We start from the raw sequence: 19,025 nt of genomic DNA, 5'->3' as shown, positions 1-19,025 counted from the left end.
CCCGTACAGGAAACCCCTCCGCGCGGAATGAAAAGGCACGGAGGGTATTTCCTCGAGACGGCTCAAGTTGTGAGGCGCCGGTTCCCGAGGGGAATTTCGGGGCCGGGCGCCGATGAGGAATTCCGTCCGAACGGGGGTAAGCTCGGACGGGATCGCCCCACATGCTTGAGCCGCCTCGATACACCTAGTGGAGTCGGGGCCCAGTGCCGCTTTTACCGATTCGATGGTTTCGACCGCGAGCTGGACGTTGGCCCAGGACAGGCGCCGCGCCAGCTCCTCCGGCGCCATCCAGCCCGCTCCTCCGCCATCGAGCAGGTCCCCGACTCTGGTCACCTTGCCAGCCACAGCCCTACCCTCCGCCAGCCGCCCGAACCCGTGTTCGTGGAGGTGCGGATTCCTGAGCAGCGGCTCCCGAAGGAGAGCCGCCGCTCCTGACGGGGGAGAGCTCCGCCTGGAAGCGACGTAGTTCCAAACCCATAGTAGTTCCTGGTAGAAGACAGGCAGCTCCCGCAGGCCGGCACGCCTGCTGCCCACTTTCGCAAACAGGAGCTGCGTGTCGTAATTGAGGCCATGCAGCTGGCGGAAGAAAAACGTCGCCAGCGCACACCATCTCGGAGGATTCTCGACGTACAGGTATCTCTGCAGCGTCTGAAGACGGAAAGTCGCAGCCTGGGTGCGAAGGCACACCAGCGCCTGACCGCCCTCCCTAAGCGGGAGACACAGAACCGCGGCAGAGACCCAGTGCTTCCTTTTGTCCCAGAAGAAGTCGATGAGCTTCTTCTGAATCTTGGCGACAAACGCAGGGGGAGAGATCAAAGTGACCAACCGGTACCACAACATGGCGGCCACCAGCTGGTTTATGACCAGCGCTCGACCCCTGTAGGACAACACTCGGAGCAGTCCTGTCCAGCGTCCTAGGCGAGCGGTGACTTTGGCCTCCAGCTCTTGCCAGTTCGCCGGCCAAGCGTCCTCGGCAGGGCTAAGGTAGACTCCCAAATAGAGGAGGTGCGTGGTGCTCCAGGCGAAAGGCCTGAACTCCTCCGGCAGGGAGTCCACCCGCCATTGACCCACCAGGAGTCCGGAACATTTCTCCCAGTTGATCTTGGCGGAGGATGCGTCCGAGTAAATCTGCTGGCATTCCCGCATCCTCCGCAAGTCAGCGGGATCCGTGACCGTGAGGAGCACGTCATCGGCGTAAGCCGAGAGGACCACCTCCACGCCCGGCCCTTGCAGAGCCAGTCCCGTCAACCTCTTCCGCAAGAGGCGCAGGAAAGGCTCCACGCAAATGGCATATAACTGACCGGACATGGGGCATCCCTGACGCACCCCCCTCCTGAAGCGAAGGGGCGCCGTCAAGGACCCGTTAACTTTAATCAGACACTCCGCGGCGGCGTACAGAAGTCGGATCCGGGCGACGAAATGCGTCCCGAACCCGAATGCGCGCAGAGTCCCGAAGAGATACTCGTGATCCACCCTGTCGAACGCCTTCTCCTGATCCAGGGAAAGGAAGGCGACCGACAGACCAGCCCTCTGGGAGTGGTGGACCAGGTCCCGGACCAGATGGATGTTATCGTGGATGGTCCGGCCCGGGACCGTGTAGGACTGGTCGGGGTGGATCATGTGGGCCAGCACGGTGCCCAGGCGAGCAGACATGGCCCTGGCAAAGATTTTATAGTCCGTGCTGAGGAGGGAGACCGGGCGCCAGTTCTTAAGGAGGCGGAGATCGCCCTTCTTAGGCAGCAGGACAATGACCGCCCTGCGCCAAGAGAGGGGCATCTCCCCGGTCGCCAAACTTTCCCCCAGGACCCGCGCGTAGTCGCCCCCCAAGACGTCCCAGAACGCCCTGTGGAACTCCACGGTCAGCCCGTCCAGCCCCGGGGACTTTCCCCTAGAGAGCTGGCGGAGGGCGCCGGTCAGCTCCGCCAGACTTAGCGGAGCGTCCAATTTTTCGGCGCCCTCCGGGCCAACCTTCGTCAGGTCCTCCCACAAAACTTTGCGCGCATCCTCGCTGGACGGATCCGGAGAGAACAGAGCCCCGTAATAGGCGCGGGTCTCCGCGCTGATTCCCTCTGGATCCGAGACCAGAGATCCGTCGTCGGCCAGCAGCCCCAAGAGCTGCTTACGGACCCCCCGTCTTTTTTCCAGCGAGTAGAAGAAGGGGGAGCCACGGTCCAGGTCCCGCAGGAGCTGGATCCGCGACCTCACGTACGCGCCTCGGGACCCGACGAGCTGCAGGTCCTTCAGCGCGCCCTTCTTCTCTTCGTACACCTTCCGCAGGGCCGGGTCCTCGACGACCTGACCGAGACGGGACTCCAGGTCGAGCACCTCCTTCTCCAACCGCCCGACCCGGGCCTCCCGCCTCTTGGTCGACCCCTTCGCGTACTCCTGACAGAAGAGACGGATGTGAGCCTTGCCCACATCCCACCATAGCCTCAAGGAGTGGAAGCCCCCCTGCTTCCTTCTCCAGTCGGCCCAGAATCGACGAAACGAATCCCGGAACCGTGCGTCCTCCAGCAGCAGGTTGTTAAAATGCCAGTACACGGACCCCCCCCGCGCGCGCAGCGGAGCGAGCTCCGCCCACACCAGGTGGTGGTCCGTGCACGGCACCGGCCGCATGGAAGCTGCCGGAACGCAGGAGACGAACGCCCGGGAAATGTAGAGGCGGTCGATTCTGGACCTTCCTCCCCCAGACCTCACGCTAGTGAAGGCGCTGGAGTCGGGGTGGAGATTTCGCCAGACGTCCACCAAGTCGAAGGACCCAACCAGATCCCTCAACTTCTCCATCGCCGCCGGACTTCGCGGGGGACCCGAACGGTCCCTCGCCTCGAGGGTGCAGTTAAAATCCCCCCCGAGGATGACGCACTCGCCCACGTCGATGGAGCCCAAGAGAGCGGACACTTCTTCGAAGAAGCGCACTTGCTGCGCACTGGTCTGAGGGGCGTACACGTTCACTAGATGGAGCGGCACGCCCCCCAGGCGAACAGTGACATGGAGCAAGCGGCCCGGCACGTGCTCCTTGACCCCCAAGATCTCCGGCTGAAAATGCGGGGCCAGCAAGATAGCCACCCCGCTGGAATTGTTGGAGAGGTGACTCATGCTGACCCCTCCTTGCCACTCCAGGAGCCACGTGGCTTCGTCTCCCGGAACGGTGTGGGTTTCTTGCAGGAAGCACACCGCATACTTCCCGTCCCGAAGGACCGAGAAGTTATTGAATCTGCGGCGCGCCTCCCTGCTGCCGTTGATGTTGAGGCTGGCTATGGTTATCTTCATGTCAGAAGCATAGTGCAACCTCTACCTACACCTAACGGGGCGAGGAAGCGCAGCCGCTGGTCCGCCGCCACTTCCTCAGCAGCCCAGTGAGAAACGTTGTGAGCCGACGCAGCTCGAGCGGGTTCACACCCTCGTCCGCGCCCAAGATCTTAACGGCAGCGCGGACGGAATCGATGAGCAGCGCCAGCTCCGACCACCTGTCGAGGGCCAGCCGGACCTTATTGCGCTGACCCAGGCACGTGGCCATAAAATCCCGGAGTTCCCTTACGGAAATGAGGGGAGACTCGGCAAGGGGCACGAGGTCATCCATCGCCACGTCGGCGCTGGAGTCCGAATCGTCCTCCGTGCCCATCACCGAGTCCCCATCCTCCTCCAGGGGGTCGTCACCAGCGGCCGACCCGTCCGCCGCGCAGTGCGAAGCGAACGACTCGGCCGCGCCAGCCAGCCCCGCCTCCGCCCGGATCCCACCCCCAGGATCGGCGGCAGAGGATTTCTCCCTGGGCTCCTCTAGGGATGCCGGGCCAGAAGACGGCGGCGGTTCAGAGCTCCCCTCCGCCTCAGACGCCGGAACGACCGGAGAAACCGGGGAGAGAACAATTTCCAGCTCCTCCAGTACGTCCGGCACCAGAGACGCAGCCAGGGGGCCATCCTCCTCCCCGCCACCAACCTCCGACCCAGCGGACGGGGGGTTTTGAATTAAAAGCTCTACCAGGACGAGCATCCCCTGGGAGACGTCCGGGTCGCATTGGGCGAGCTCATTATCCTCGAGCTCGCCCGACCCAGCCCCCAGGCTGCCCGACCCGGCGAGGGGTAACGACACCGATAAAAGGTCAACTTCAATTACTGCCGCGGGTTGTTCCGCAACCCCCCCCACGGGCAGGGTCTCATCCCCATCCCCGGGAGGCACGTGCTGGACAGACACATCTGCCTCAGCCTCCCGAGGGACAGGCGACCCCTGCCGATCGCTGGTGATGACGACAGCGCTGGGGGGGCGGGGGGGCGCAGTACCCGCGGCGGGCGACGACTCCCCCTGCTCGGAGGGACCTTCCTCCTCCCGGTCCTCCTCCTCATCCAGGGGGTCGCGCCTTCTTTTTAGCACGGAGGGAGCGAGGGAGACCTCCATGTCTGCAAAGGCCTCCTCCTCGACTCCCTCCGGCGGAGCAGGTTTGTCGGGTTCCTCGGGCCCGAGCCCGGCCGCAGGTATTGGCATTACCGCTGCGGCGGTTGCGGCCACAGGCTCGGGCACGGGGCCCCTCCCGCTCACATCTGCCCTGATCAACTCCGCGAGGAGCGCGGGTGTAAGGGGCTCAAGGGGCAAGGGCTCACCATCCACGGGGGGGCCTGCCCCAAGGTGCTTCTTTTTTCCCCGCGCCTTCTTTCCGGCCGGACATGCTCCCTCCCCCCCGCCGGAGGCCTTGGTGGCATCGGCCCCCGACGTCAACCGCGCATCAGATGTACTTGACGCGCGGGCAGATCCGGGGGGAAGGGCGGCGGCGGCGGCGCCAGCCTCGGCCGCACGAGATGATCCGGCGGCCTTGGAGGCAGGGCAGTTCCTCCTGATGTGCCCCACCTCCCTGCAGGCATGGCACCTCACACCGTCCGACGTCCAAAAGGCGCGGTAGGCGGTCCCCTCGTGGAGGACGACGAATGCCCCTTCAGTGTCCTCCTCCCGCGCCAGCTGGATAAACAGCTGGCGCCGGAAGGAGAAGACGTGGCGAAGGCTGGCCTCCCGGAAGCCGAGCGGGATGGGCGTGATCCCCGACCTCACCTCCCCAAGTTGTCGCAAATGGGGAAGGAGGAGCTCACCAGGAACATAGGGCGGGACGTTGGAAATAATGATCCTCTGCGCGGTGGCCTCGAGAGGATCCACCGGCAGGAAGGTCCCGCCCACGGTGAGCCCCTTGGCGACAGCCAGGGACACCGCCCGCTCCGACCCCAGGAAGAACACAGCCTTCCCATACATTTTCGAGGCCGCGACGATGGCTGAGGGGCCGACAACCCCAGCCATGGCCTTGACGCAGGCCTCGATGGTCATAGTGGGGTGAGTGTAGCTCTTCACCCCAAGCGTTTTCGTTATTAATCGAAAAGGTGACGGGGCAGCAGGAACAGCGGGAGCAGCTGTGGCTGTGGCTACCACTCTCGCATAGGTCCCGGCTGGCCCCGCCACCGGCGAAGATGCAGTCGCCATTCTGGGGTGCTTTTTTTAAGGGCTACACTCACCCCAAGTCACAGGCCTGAAGGTGTTAATGGCCTCGGTGTATATATATATATATTTTTTTGTCCTCTATTGAGCAGAGGGAGCTGATTAAAATGAGGACACACCTCTCTCCTTATTGATTTAAATTGGGAGAGGAGCCCTCGCCCCTCTGCTCAATTGGCAATTAATAAAATAGATGAAACTAAGGTGCCTTAGAAAGACAGGCAGAGAGAGACAAAGAGAGAGAGAGAGAGGTGGGGGGGTGGGAAGGAGGGAGGCCGCAAAGGGCAGTGTTGCCACTCAGGATGGTGGGTGGGTGTAGGCAGGGTTGCACTCTCCGATGGAAAAAGTCTTTGGTGATGGTGGTCTTCTGGCAGGGGGAGAAGACGTCTTCACCTGGAAAAGCTGGAGAAGCCCAGGCTTAGTCCTGCAACAGGTCTTAACGATGTAATTAAATTAAATTAAGGACTTCACCTTGGGCAGCTCCAAGCTCTCCCAGGGCAGGCAATAGAAGGGATGCTAATTAGTGGTGTGTGTGGCCTAGCTTTTAACAAGAGCACACACACACACTACACCCCTTGATGATCCGGCCTTGCTTCTTCTTTTCTCCCCCCACCTAAAATACAAAGTCTTGGGAGAGTGCCCCAAATAACACCCACCTGTAGATGTTCCGGATGAAGTTTTCTTCCCTCCTTTCAAGCAGTTGGTTTCTCTCCCTCTCCTGAAGTGGAGGCCAAATTGGGGAGGCAGTGATGGAAAGGCCTCTCCCCTGGTTGATGTTGATGTAGGCCTCCTTTCTCCTTTTCCTCCTCTGTCCTCTCTCTCCAGGCACCTCAGTTGATGTAATGATGGTGGAGTTGGTGGTGGTGGTCCAACGTTCTCCTCCTCTTCCTGGTCAGGGGACCACCACTTTAATCCACTCTCCAAAGTCTGGCTGCTCCCTCTGCTCGTGCTTGCAGCTGAACAGAGGGTAACTTAAGACTGAAATACAGAAGCCTGCTATGGCTTATATACAGGGGTGGTCACTGCCGGTACTGCAGTATAGAATCAGTTCTTCTCTTAAAGGTACATACACAACAATTCCTCCCCTTTTAGATAAACAGTACATAACATTCATTTAACAACTAAATAATAACTAATTACAATTACAATTTTCTCTGTACTATATACATCAACTGAAATAATCATTTATAAGTTCAGTCTTTGAGGAGGCTTCCTGATCCTGACTGGATAGCGCCTTTCTCGAGTATCCTGTTCTTGTGGCGGAGTTGATTCTGGCTCATTGTCATTGGTTGGTTCGTCAGCTTCCAATACCACTGCTTCTGAGGTAGACGCAATCTGTACTTCGGGTTGATTACCAGGTGCACCTGCTCGTGGTATGGGTTTGGCTTGATCCTGTGACTCTAGAATCTGGTCAGCATGGCGTCTCACGATGCTCTCTCCAACGTCCACTGTGTACATTAGTGGTCCCTGCTGTGTGCATATCGTTCCTGGCTGCCATTTTTCTGTTTGGTAGTCGCGGGCCAAGACTGGTTGCCCTATCTTGAAGCTCCTGGTTGGCTTCTCATTTATGTGCTGGAATTGCTTATCCTCAACATCTCGTCTTATGTTTGGTTTGAGCAAATCCAGGCGACATCTTAGCCTTCGGTTGAAGAACATTATGGCTGGAGCTTGGTTGGTGACTGCATGTGTCGCATTCCGGTAAGCAAACAAGAAATTATCCACCTTGTGTTGTAGTGGTATGTCGTCATTATGCATTGCCTTTATGGCCTTTTTAAAGGTCTGCACAAACCTCTCAGCCAATCCATTTGTGGCTGGATGATATGGGGCAGATGTGTAATGTTTCACCCCATTATTCCTCAGAAACCTCCGGAAATCCTCGGACACAAACTGTGGCCCATTGTCGGAGCAAATCTGTTCTGGCAAGCCATTCCTGGCGAAGATGGTCCATAGGACTGCAGTAGTTTTCTCCGTGGTGGTGGAGGACATTTTGATGACCTCTGGCCATTTCGAATGGGCGTCCACAGCGATTAGGAACATTGAGTCCATAATTGGACCAGCAAAATCAATGTGTACCCGTTGCCATGGAGATGAGGGCCACTCCCATGGATGTAGCGGGGCCTGTGGTGGAGCGTTTTGGACCTTCTGGCATCCTGTGCATCTCTTGGCCATATCCTCGATTTCTTTATCGATTCCCGGCCACCATACAAACGCCCTGGCTAGGCTCTTCATTTTTACCCCTCCCAGATGACCCTCATGAAGCTCATTGAGCACTCTATCTCTCAACTTGGGTGGAATTACCACTCGGGATCCACACATCAAGGTCCCCCGGCACACTGACAGCTGTTCTCTCCTTGGCGAGAATGCTGGCAACAGTGAGTCACCATGTGCTGGCCATCCCTTCACCGTCAAATCATAGACCCGAGAGAGTGTCGGGTCATTTCAGGTTTCCTTCTCTATACTTGAGTTTGTAACAGGTAGACATTCGACTATGGTCACATGGAATATCTCAACAGGGTCCACTGCAGGTGCTTCCTCTATCATAGGCAACGGTAGGCACGACAGCCCATCAGCATTTCCATGCTGTTTCGTACCCTTGTACTCTATGTCGTACTGATGTGCCCCTAGAAAAAGTGACCATCTTTGCAGCCGTTGCGCCATCATCACCGGAACGCCCTTCTTTGGGTTAAAAATGGAGACCAGGGGCTGATAATCAGTCAGTAGGGTGAATTTCTGCCCGTGCAGATAGTGATTGAACTTCTTCACCCCCCACACCAGGCTGAGGGCCTCCCTGTCAATCTGGGCATAGTTATGCTCGGCTGAGGTTAACGAGCGCGACGCAAAGGCTATTGGCCTCTCTGAACCATCAAGGAATTTGTGTGACAGCACCGCTCCGATGCCATAGGGAGACGCATCACATGCTAACCGAATCGGTAGTGTTGGATTGTAGTGGGCCAATACATCTTTTGAAGTGATTAGGCATTTACATTTCTGAAAGGCACGCTTACACTCATCACTCCATTTCCATGTTACTCCAGTTTGCAGTAGGGCATTCAGTGGGTGCAGAATTGAAGATAAATTCGGCAAGAACTTATGGTAGTAGTTCACCAACCTGAGGAACGACCTCAGTTGCGACACATTTTCTGGTGCTGGAGCCTTGACTACAGCCTCAATCTTGTCCGGCGACTTATGCAACCCTTCCTCATCAATCATGTGGCCACAATACGAGATTTGTCTCCTGAAGAACTCGCATTTGGGGCTGTTGGCTTGTAGCCCATATTCCTGTAATCTTGTGAGCACCTGCTCCAGGTTGGCAAGGTGTTCACTGTCATTTTCGCCCGTAACCAGGATGTCGTCCAAATAACACTGGGCCCCGGGATCCCTTGCAGGACTTGTTCCATCGCCCTCTGCCAAATAGCCGGGGCTGATGCTACCCCGAATACCAGTCGATTGTACTGGTAAAGGCCTTTGTGAGTGTTTATCGTGAGGTACTTCCTAGATGCTTCTTCCACCTCCATTTGTAGATACGCTTGGGCCAGATCAATCTTTGTAAAGCGTTTCCCTCCAGATAGTGAGGCGAAAATATCTTCTATCCGTGGAAGTGGATATTGTACTGTGTGCAGGACTGGGTTCACAGTTACCTTGAAGTCCCCACAGATGCGAACCTTCTTCGGTTCCCCAGGCGTGCTGCTCAGTGATTTCTTCATTACAGGAACGATGGGTGTGGCCCACTCGCTCCAGTCTACCTTGGACAGCACACCCGAATGCTCCAGACTCTCCAGCTCTGCTTCAACGGCTGGGCGGATCGCGTAAGGTACCGGTCTGGCCGTAAAACATTTTGGGTTTGCGTTATCTTCGATTTTTATCATTGCCATTACTCCTTTTAGAGTCCCAAGTCCTTGTTGGAACACCTCTTTCGTGTCAGTTAGAATTTTTGACAGTCGTCCAGGTGTGATGTCATCATCCTTTTTATCAGTCACAGTTAGCGCCTGAATGGAATGCCAATCCAATTGTATTTTTCGGATCAATTCAAGTCCCAATAATGGTGGTCCTCCATCTGGTAGTATATATAGATACAGTTTCTGTGTTTCCTTGCCGTTGTATTCAACCGGCACCCTTATTTTTCCTCTGGGGTAGACTTTTTGCCCCGTGTATGTCTTCAATACAATGGATGTGTCCTTCAAGGGTATGTGTGAGAATAGCCGCCCATAGTCTCGTCGATTCATGACAGTTAGGGCTGATCCTGTGTCCAATTCCATCTTTACTGGGGACCCTGCTATCATGAGCGTGACCCAAATGGTTCGGTGATCCTTCTTTGCGATCACGTTGTGTAACTTTGGACAACTTAGTCTCCTGCTCCCGGAGTCCTTATCACTCTCCTGATCTTCCGAACTACTGTCTGTCAATTTCTTTACTTTCTTGTACTTTTCCTTAGTAGTTCTTGTAGTGTTGGTTTTCTTTCCCGACCTGCAGACTCTTGCTATGTGTCCCATTTTCCCTCATTGCCTGCATACTTTGTCCTTAAACCAGCAGTCCTTCTGATCATGGGTTGTTCTGCCGCAGCGATAGCACTTTTCTGCTCCATGCGCCATTTCGTTAGCGCTGTATTCCTGTGGTTTCTGTTGTATTTCTGCAGCTCCCCGTGCTGCTGCTTCGTAGGATACTACCACGCTGAAAGCCTGTTCTAGCGTCAGGTCCCTTTCCGAAAGTAGTCGTTTCTGGGTTCCTTCACTCTGGAGCCCGCAGACAAACTTATCCCGCAAGGTGTCTGCCAGTCCTGCTCCGAACTGGCAGTGCTTCGATAACTTGCATAGTTCCGTAAGATAGTTAGCATTGCTCTCATCTTTGTGCTGGTTTCTTTTATGGAACTTGAATCTTTCTGCTATCAGCAGCAGTGTAGGGTTTATGTGTTCCTGTAAGATATTAACAATCTCCTCAAAACTTTTCTCCATTGGTTTAGCTGGGGTAATTAAATTCCGCAATAGGCCGTACGTTCTCGCACCCATCAAATTTAATAATACCGACGCCTTCTTTCCATCGGCCACCTCATTTGCCTCGCAGTACACTTCAATTCTTTCCACATACGTGGTCCAGTCTTCTACCTCGTTGTCGAAAGCAGTGATACTGCCACTTTTCGGCATCTTGGGTGATTTAAAATGGCGCCTCCCGCGCTTTTTCTTCTTCACCAATGAATTAAAATGGCGCCTCCCGCGCTTTTCCTTCTTCCCCAATGGAATAAAATGGCGCCTCCCGCGCTTTTCCTTCTTCCCCTTGCTGCCACGCTGCTCCTAGCGTTCTGCAGGGTAATGGCGGCAACCCGCGGCTTCGGCGCATCTCACTTTTCCTTCCCCTTGTTCATTTTCGCTACGCTGCCCGGTTCTTGAGCACCGACCGCGCCCTGTGCGCTCCACCCTCTCTCTCTCTTTTCCTCCCGACGACTCTGCACGGCCCCTTTGCAGAGCCGCTCGATCGAGCTCGAGCCCGCCACAGTCCGGAAGGATCAGCGCACTACCTGCTACCAGCACGATTTGCTGGAACACCTTGACTGGGGAGCCAAGCCCAGCTCTCCACAGCCTCTCCTGCAACTCTCCGAACTCTGATGGATCCTTGGGCAGTTGCCCACGGTCGACGCCCGTTGTTCTGACTTCGACCTCCAAGAAGCTTCTTCTCAGGGAAAGATCCCCGTGAGGTGATGCAGTACTGCAGGTGAGTTCGAACCTGCTCGTCGCCACTGTAGTGTCCGAGTATAAATAATACACGGACTGCAGGAGAACAAAAAACAGGTATTTACTTGAACAGAGGGTAACTTAAGACTGAAATACAGAAGCCTGCTATGGCTTATATACAGGGGTGGTCACTGCCAGTACTGCAGTATAGAATCAGTTCTTCTCTTAAAGGTACATACACAACACTGACCTTCAACTGAGGAGACTGCAGGTGGTCTTGGAGGGTGACCTCGAGCAGCTCTGTGCCTCGAAGGCCCAGTTTCAGACATTACCATGGTGGCCTGGCCTGCAGCAAAATGGGCTGGTTGGCTGACAGGCAACAGCAAGGGCAAGGTGAAGTGGGAGGGGTGGGAGCAGGAATGCTGTCATCCTGAGAGGCGACAGCAGATCCATGTTCCATGGAGCCACTGCCACTCTCCCAGGGCGGCGCCTCAGCAATCCTACTGATCTGTTGGAGAACAGATTGCTAGACTGCTGTGTGGCCCTGGAAGCTCCTTTGAGCAGTGATATCCAGACCCATGAAGACATCAATCTGAGCTTCCACCGCAGCACTCAGACCTTTGATGGAAGTTGCTTGTGCTGCAATGGAAGCTGTGACATTGGCCAGCAGATGCTGCATCATGGTTGGTGCTGACAGAGGTAGCCACCCTTTCCATGTTGGATAGGTTGGGCCCCAAGCTCTGCGCATAGCTGTGTGCCAAGTTGGTGCTGGACTCCTCCATGCTCCTTGACATTGAGCGCATGCTTCCTGGCAGGCTTTCCAGTGCACCTAGCATTTGGTTGTGTATACCCATCAGATTTCTTCTGTAGCCTGGCCCATCAAAGTCATCATCTGAGTCCCCTGCAGCAGAACTAGTGTGTGACCTTGCCCTCTGACAAGCTGGCACCTGCGGGATCCTTTGCTCCCGCCCTGGCTCCTGCGCACTTGTGCCCGGTATCTCATCACGTGCAGATCCCTCCGCTATCCTAGCCTCTAAAATACATGCCGTGTCAGTGTCTGAGCAGGTGGCTGTGAGTGTAAGATCGAGTGACAGTGTCCATTCAGCTTTACTTTCTTCTTCCTCTTCCTCTACTGACTGGGCAGATTCCAGTTCTTGGGTACCTGAAATGAAAAAGGGCCAAGGGTTGTGTTGTGTTGAGGGGAGTGGAGATAGTAAGAAGTGCGTGCTTACACCCTCTACAACTTCTCAGTCAGAAGAGATTGAGGGATAAGAGAGAAGCAGGATGAGAGGAGGATTAGATATACTAAAACCCTCATCATCAATCACCTCAGCACCACTAGTGGCCACAGCCTCAGTGATGCTCCTTCCCATGATGACCAGCACAGTCTCCTCCATGGGTGTTAAAACATGCAAGTGTGCTTGTCCTCCTCCAGTTCTTTGCTGCTGCTTGCTGTTATGCGCCATCTTCTCCTGTAAGAAAGAGGGACGTGTGTCAGTGAGTTTTGTACAATATGTTTAGGTGAAGTGTCTGTCATGGTTGAATAGCTGCCAGTATGTGCAAGCTGTGAGTTGTGAGTGCGTGGCTTTCCACAGTGATAATTGTGTGAGGGTGAGGTAAAGCATATGAATTATAGTGTTGAGTACTGATTGATAGAGATTGTTGGTAGGTAGGTGATGTGGGTGTAGTGAATTGAGCAGTGGATGAGGCTTGTGGTGCAGTTGGTAGGATGCACCATTTGAAGATGAACTCACTGACCTTGACAACTCGTGTAAAATCATTAACTTCTTCCTGCGCTGCATCCATGTTCTTGGAGCAACACTCCTGACATTGACCATTGCTGCTATTTCTTCCCACTGCATCCTGAGCATCTGTCTGGAGGGCCTCCTGTCCCCCTATGGATACAGGACATCTCTCCTTCTTTCCACCTCTTCCACCAAGACCTTCAGTGCATGCTCTGTCACATGTTCAGCCATTGCTCAAAGCATCAGAGCACAGCTTGAGTTTTCAAATGATTCCCACCACTTCTTGCAGCCGCAATGCACCTCCCCTTGAAGAGGTGCAGGCTGCTTTTAAGTAGCACTAGCCACTCATGATATCGGACCCCCTGCTGATGAGTGCAGCCAATGAACAGCACGGGTAGCGCTGGCTTCACTCAGCAATCATGTAAAACAGCAGGCAGCACGAATTTACTGTGCTGCCCCATCACCTGTTTTTAGGGGCTTAGCCAATTTCTCCCCCATACTATTTTAATAAATCAGATTGCAACAAATGTGTAGCACTGTTTCTTTCACCAGTTAATTTTGCTAAAATGATAGAAAAGCAAAGCAAGGAGGCTGACAGTCGGTGCAAAGAATATTTCATTGATAGAGCTGATTGGAAGAAGTCCAGAAAAACTAAGTGTATTGTTTAGAACCATGAAAGACCATTATTAGAAGAAGCAGAAGTGTGAGGAAATATCAAATAAAATCAATTCGACCAACTGATGAAATAGTCTGGGAAGGAATGCTGCAAGCAGGACAATCAAAGAACAAAATAAATATGGACAAGCTTATGGGAATAAAGAGCTACTTGGCTTTTACTAGTCAAAGAAGAAACGCTGGTCCCCTTGTATCAGAAGAGCTGACCCCAGTGAAGAACAATAATCTGGTATACTTATCAGTGTATTGACTAGATTAAGCAATATTGGTGCTTGTAATTTAGATGACTCTAGAGTATCTAAGTAAAGTTTATGGTTGATGTCATGAAGATCAAAGCACTGTTAAAATATAGGCATTAAATAAATAGCAGTACTGCTTAGAAGTAATTCATTATAACCATAGGTGTAATACCAATTAAGAAAATTTGGATCTCATAGCAAGAATATTCTAGCAGGGCAGTAAACCTTGGGGAACTATATAAACAAAAAATGGTAATTTTCAAAGATTAACATGTTGCCAGGCTTGAGGGCAGCAATTTATTAATGTTCTTTTTCCACAGAATCAGTAGAACATCTGGGCTGCACAAACACCATCCATATAATAATAACAACGACACCAACTTGCATTTATATAACACTTTTAATGTAGGAAAATGTCTCCAGTCTCATTGCCTAAGGACTTGGGGGTGAGTAGGAATGATGCACTACCACTATAACAAGGCCCGTTCCTCCTTTTAATACCTGAGAGTGCTTCGCCTTTGTTTTTAGAACAGCTGTCAGCTATAGACCAAAATCTGAAAGGCTCAACATTCTTCCTTTTAACCTCTCCTGGCTCATCTAATACCAACAAATTGTGGGCTATCATCCTCTTCTGCTTCAGGGAACAGAACATCTTGAGCAGCAGTTCATTGAGCTTAAGGAGGAGGAATTTGACATGGTTTACATCCTAATGGCAGACATAGGGAACATGATGGACAGTCCATCCTAGCACACTTGTTGGTCCGATGATAATTCTATTTTGCCTCAGTTTCTAATTTCCATTGGCTGCACAAAGGAAGCATGCTAAGTTTCTCCTGATATTCTAATCTTGCAGTTCAAGAGGTTCATCAAGTCATGCTCAAGCTGTTCCTTTGACTGGGCTTCACTCCAGGAATTAAATCATATCAACAGATATAAACCCCTAAGGCAGATTCCACGACCTTGGAGAAACCACAAGATTGTATTTTCACCAACAGTGGGGGTGGGGAGGCGAGGCTTGGCCAAGAAGAAAGAATTTTAGAAACTATGAAGAGAAGAACTAAACTCAGCTTGTAACTGCTGGATTCAGGTTAAATTTATGTATAATGAACTATGCTTTATTTGAAGAAAGTGTCATATTATTTGCCAATTTATACAAAAATAAGTTGAAGTAGCTTGATTAGACCAACTTGACAATTCATTGAGAGCCATTTTAACATTTGGCGCATATCGGGCAGTTGGCAGGTGGAGTACACCCGCTGTCTACCATTGTTGCTGCCGTGAAGCCTGAGTCATTATGAGGACCGGGCCTGACTTGCATGCAGCTGGCGAACTGCGCACGCCAAACCGTCGCTCCAATGGAGCTTACCGGTTGGGAAGGGCAGGAAATTGGATGGCTCCTATGAAGAGTCGGCTGAGAGTCCCAATGCTCCTGGCCCCTCAAAAATAAAAGATGATAATGCTTTTGGGCTGTTCTTTCAGCGGATATCTGGCAGTCCGTTTAAGGACTGATGGTTAGGCTGCTCAACACCAGTACAAATGGACGGAGCATGTGCGGTGCTTGGTCCACCCACTTATTCCTCAAAATTGCAATTGGCATCCTATGTACATTGTAGGATCCTGATTTGATTAAAAGTGGCATCCCCTTGAAACAGGCAGGTGCTCTGGCTGTCCATCTAAAGGCCCCTACAAAGGTGGCAGCTGCAGTGCCGCTGTAAATGAGGCAGTGAGTGACCCAAAGTCATTTTCAGGCTGCTGTCGCCCTTTTTATGCTGGGTGGCAGCAGTTAAAATCCGCTCTATTATCTTAGTGATGCATTACAATAAGAGAGTTAAATATGATTTTGTGGCTGTTGAAATGATGTTAACTCCCTAACATGTCAAATGAGACAATCTTTTGTTTTTAAACATGTTTGAGTGTAAGTGTAATCATATTTTGTAGTCTGAAAAATTGTAAAATGTAGCAAACACTCAGCAGGGTAAAAAAAATACTGCCCAGCAGTTAGTCTGCAAACAGCCCCTTTCCATGGACACCAGAGTTATGAAGCACATGTCCTGTAAAGGAATAGTTATCTTATGTCACTCCTGTGTGTTTGCACCTGTGAAAAAGGATTAAAATATGGTTTATCGCATTTTTACAGGGAAACTCGATAATTGTGTGTATTGAAATAGTCTGCTGTTGATCACAACAGTGTAAATGGGGCAGGAAGTGGATCAGGGACATTTTCCATCACAATGCTTTTATTTACAACTTACAGAACAGATGCTGGATAAAACAGGCAATGTCCTTTGCTCAGGTCAACAGGCAAGGTGGTAGTGCCTTCAAAAGGTCACATTATTAGATTTAGCTTTTTCTGGTAAAAAGCTTGTTTCTCAACCATTTTACTCTGTTTTCTCATTTTTTTGACATTTGAACTTCAGCTTTTATCTTCTTCCACCTAGCTTGTAAACTTTTGAATTAATCACTGATCATTATTGGAATCCCTTTGTGGATACCTCTGTATGTGGCTGCCATAGAGAAATATCATAATCATAATCAACTTTATTGTCATTGTTAGTGCACAAGTGCAGTACAACGAAATGTAGGCTTGCGGCTCCCGAGAGTGTACATTTAGATTGAGACATTTAAACATACAACATGCATTTGGCTTGTAATACATTAACATAAACATAACCATAATAAAGTGCATTGGCAGATGTGCAGGCTTTAGAGTTTATTTGTGGAGTTCAGTAGGATGACAGCCCTGGGAAAGAAGCTGTTCCTAAATCTGGTCGTTCGGGTGCGAATGCATCTGTAGCGTCTCCCAGATGGCAGGAGGGCGAACAGACTGTGGCTGGGGTGGGTAGGGTCTTTGATGATAGTCCATGACCTCCGTAAACAGCGTTTCTGGTATATGTGCTCTATGGTCGATAGCCGGGTGCCGGTAATGCGTTGGGCAGTTTTGACTACCCGCTGCAGGGAAACCAGGCAGGTAAGCTGCACAGGAGGCATCTCTGAACCACCCGGGGAGCCCACACACGAGAAGATAAAAACCCTGTTCAGGGTTCCTACCCGCATCTCACCCTTGAGTAAAGCATCAGGATCTCTGCTTCTCAAGGGAACTGATCTTGAGCTGGAGGCAAGCTGGCCTGCAGATTGCCTCCAGTACTCCTCGTGGCTTTTACTGAATTTACAGTGAATTTCTTTGCTATGGGATCATTCAGGTTGTCTTGGGGGATGTTTGTAACATTTCTTAGTCATCTGTCCACAGATGCATTAGACAGGTGACTGAACCTTTGGTTGCTCGAGCAAGCCAGTACATCAGTTTAGCCAGGGTTGCTCAGCATCAGCATGAGAATTCCATGGGATTTTTACAGTGGCAGGATTCCCTAAAGTCTAAAGGGCTGTAGATGGAATCTACGTGGCCATATATGCTCCCTTCACCAATTCAGTGGCTAACCTCAATGGAAAAGACGACGGGGGGAATTTTAACGTGGGGGAGCGGGTGGGACTGGGTACGGGTGGGACGGTTAAATGGCCAAAAAATGGAAGCGTGTCGGGAAGCTAGCTCCAATCTGCCGACTTTTACTCCAGTAGAATAAAGGGCGGACTGCCAACCCGCTACCAGGAGGCGGGTTGGCATTTTAAATATGTTAATGAAGCTGGAAACCTCGGATTTAACCTGCTTTGCAGGTTTAACTGTGGCCAGCTGGATTTCCTGGGCCTCGGAAACTGGACTCCCTCCCCTGGGGTCGGGGATTGGAACCCCTCGGGATCGGAACCCCCAGGGTCTGGGTTCAGACCACCCCTCCGGGATCGGACCCCCCGGTGCCAGGAATTGTAACTACCTGATCCTGTGGCCTCTTTTCCAGTGTTCCCCGCCCGATTGGAAGCCAAGCCTGTCAATCAAGCTGACTTCCGAGCGGGGAACCAGTCAGTGAGGTCAGACACAGGCTGTGGAGTTTTAACTCCATAGCATGCGGGGAAACCCAGACTTCCAGGTTTCCTGCGCGCTACCGGGTCCCCCTGCTCCTGGCAGGTCAAAAAGTTAAAATTCCCCCTTACCACTCAGTGTGGAATGAGTCTGTGACCACGGACACTGTATCATGCATATCATTATTGTTTTCTTATGATTTGTCACAATTAACTTTTATTAAAGCAGTCCATGATACCACCACCCAAAATGAAAGGCAAGTGTCTGGCTGGATCTTAGGTGATATTCTCTGTAGTCATGGCTAATGGCACATGCGCAGTTTCCAGGACATCGGGAAAGCTATAATACCACAAGAGGCATTCTGCCATCATATAATTTGACACAAAGTTGAACTGTTGAGGCATGCATCAAATGGATTGTCAGGGCTCTGCAATATGGTGGCAAAAACAGGAAGGCAGATTATTATCTGAATGGCAATAGATTGGGAAAAGGGAAAAGGGGAAGTGCAACGAGACTTGGGTGTCCTTGTGCACCAGTCGCTGAAGGTAAGCATGCAGGTGCAGCAGGCAAATGGTATGTTGGCCTTCATAGCGAGAGGATTCGAGTACAGGAGCAAGGATGTCTTGCTGCAGTTGTACAGGGCCTTGGTGAGACCACACCTTGAGTATTGTGTGCAGTTTTGGTCGCCTTATCTGAGGAAGGATGTTCTCTCCATGGAGGGAGTGCAGCGAAGATTCACCAGACTGATATCTGGGATGGCAGGAATGAAGTATGAAGAGAGATTGGGTTGATTAGGTTTATATTCACTAGAGTTTAGAAGAATGAGAGGGGATCTCATTGAAACTTATAAAATTCTAACAGGACTAGACAGACTAGATGCAGGAAGGATGTTCCCGATGGCGGGGGAGTCCAGAACCAGAGGTCACAGTCTAAGGATAAGGGGTAAGCCATTTAGGACTGAGATGAGGAAGAATTTCTTCACCCAGAGAGTGGTGAACCTGTGGAATTCTCTACCACAGAAGGCAGTTGAGGCCAATTCATTAAATATATTCAAGAAGGAGTTAGATATATTTCTTAAGGCTAAAGAGATCAAGGGATATGGGGAGAAAGCAGGGGCAGGGTACTGAGTTTGGATGATCAGCCATGATCTCATTAAATGGCGGAACAGGCTCGAGGGGCCGAATGGCCTACTCCTGCTCCTATCTTCTATGTTTCTATAATCCGGCTTCATTATTATACAAGCCAAATTAGCAATAATACTGTGGAGGATGAATTCCTGGAATGTGTACGAGATGGTTTTTTAAACCAGTACGGTGAGGAGCC

At 51.9% G+C, this 19,025-nt stretch overlaps 1 pseudogene; it reads right to left on the bottom strand.

The window, feature by feature from the left end:
- The window catches only part of LOC147117495 (uncharacterized), a 231,243-nt pseudogene extending 218,304 nt beyond the window's left edge, over positions 1 to 12,939 (bottom strand).
- Positions 12,940 to 19,025: the final 6,086 nt, after the last annotated feature.

Source organism: Somniosus microcephalus, chromosome 5 (genome assembly GCF_052327205.1).
Source record: "Somniosus microcephalus isolate GS21.2 chromosome 5, FLI_Smic_1.0, whole genome shotgun sequence".
Taxonomy (NCBI): domain Eukaryota; kingdom Metazoa; phylum Chordata; class Chondrichthyes; order Squaliformes; family Somniosidae; genus Somniosus; species Somniosus microcephalus.
Note: the sequence above shows the minus strand (reverse complement) of the source record. Positions and strands in the feature narration are given on the sequence as shown.